We start from the raw sequence: 1,958 nt of genomic DNA, 5'->3' as shown, positions 1-1,958 counted from the left end.
TTCAAGGCTAACTCCTTACCAGGTCGAGCGACCTTGGCCTTCATAACTTATCTCGCGCTTGAACAGTCTTTGTGCCCGGCCGAACGGCATGGGTCATTTGCTTGCGAACCTAATCGGCTGGGAGGCCTTCACTTATTCGGGTGCTTGGCTCGGATAATCCATATGCCCCTTTTACCCAGCTTGGAGAACGTACTCCTGGCCGAACGGCTCAGGGTCTGCTTCGAGCATTTTGGCTCGGATAATTTATCTTCGGCTGAGCGGTGCGGGGCCTTCTTTCCTTGATGACGATGCCTTATATTCGTTCTTTTGACTTTTCATCTCTGCATTTCAAGTATTCAGTCGAAAGACGTACACAGGATGATTTACATAGGCACACCTTTCACCCCGCCCGGTAAGGCTGGAGGTGGTTTGCGATCCACGGCCTATCTAGCTGCCGACCGTCCTCGTCTTCCAAATAATACGCGCCCGAGCGGAGCTTCTCGGTGATTTTGAAGGGACCCGCCCACGGAGCTTCAAGCTTGCCGACGTCGCCTACCGACTTGACTTTCTTCCAGACAAGGTCGCCGACCTGGAATGATCGGGGAACGATGCGCCGGTTGTAGTTTTGCTTCATTCGTTGTCGGTACGCCATCAGCCGAACGGATGCTTTGGCACGCTCTTCGTCAACCATATCCAGCTCCATATTCCTTCGCTCGGCGTTGACTTCATCATAACACTGGACCCGGACGGACTCTACGCCGACTTCAACTGGAATGACCGCTTCACCGCCGTACACCAGATGAAAAGGTGTAACGCCCGTTCCTTCTTTAGGAGTCGTCCGGATGGCCCATAAAACACCCGGCACTTCATCCGGCCAACTTCCTCCCACGTGGTCGAGCCGAGCGCGCAGAATACGGAGAATTTCCCGGTTGGCTACTTCGGCTTGACCGTTGCTTTGGGGGTAAGCCACGGACGTGAAGTGTTGCTCGATGCCGTAGCTTTTGCACCAATCTTCCAGCACCTTCCCTGTGAATTGCCGCCCATTGTCGGAAACCAATCGGCGAGGGATACCGAACCTACAGATGATGTGTTTCTATATGAATTTTTTGACCATCTGTTCGGTGATCCTGGCTAGTGGCTCGGCTTCTACCCATTTGGAGAAATAATCGACCGCTACCAGCAAAAATTTCCTTTGCCCGGTCGCCATTGGAAATGGACCCACAATATCCATTCCCCATTGATCGAACGGACATGAAACGGTTGATGCTTTCATCTCCTCTGCCGGTCGGTGAGAGAAATTGTGATACTTCTGGCATGAAAGGCACGTAGATACTGTCCGAGCGGAGTCCATTTGTAAGGTCGGCCAAAAGTATCCAGCTAGCAAAATCTTCTTGGCTAGTGATCGTCCGCCCGGATGTCCTCCGCACGATCCTTGATGTACCTCCTGGAGGATGTAAGCCGAATCTTCCGAGCTCACACATTTCAACAATGGGCGAGAGAAAGCCTTCTTGTAGAGCTGATCGTCGATAAGGGTGAACCGACCGGCCCTCCTCCTGAGCAGCTGGGCTTCCTCCCGATCGGCCGGTGTGACTCCTGAGCGAAGGAACTCTATAATGGGTGTCCTCCAGTCGCTGGGAAACGTAAGGCTTTCCATCCGGTCGACGTGCGCTACCAGCAATACTTTCTCAATAGGTTGCTGAATGGTGACTGGCACTATAGAACTTGCTAGCTTGGCCAAGTCATCTGCTGCATGGTTCTCCGTTCGGGCAATTTTTTGAATAAGGACCTCTCGGAAAGTGGCTCTGAGTTTTTCAAAGGCTTCAGCGTAGAGCTTAAGCCGAGCGCTGTTAATTTCAAAGGTACCAGAAAGTTGCTGAGCGGCCAACTGTGAATCCGAATAGAGAGTCACCCGACCGGCACCCACATGCCGGGCTGCCTGTAATCCGGCTATGAGGGCCTCATATTCTGCTTCGTTGTTG

This window comes from Zingiber officinale, chromosome 2A (genome assembly GCF_018446385.1).
Source record: "Zingiber officinale cultivar Zhangliang chromosome 2A, Zo_v1.1, whole genome shotgun sequence".
Classification (NCBI taxonomy): Eukaryota; Viridiplantae; Streptophyta; class Magnoliopsida; order Zingiberales; family Zingiberaceae; genus Zingiber; species Zingiber officinale.
This window is presented reverse-complemented; position numbering follows the sequence as displayed.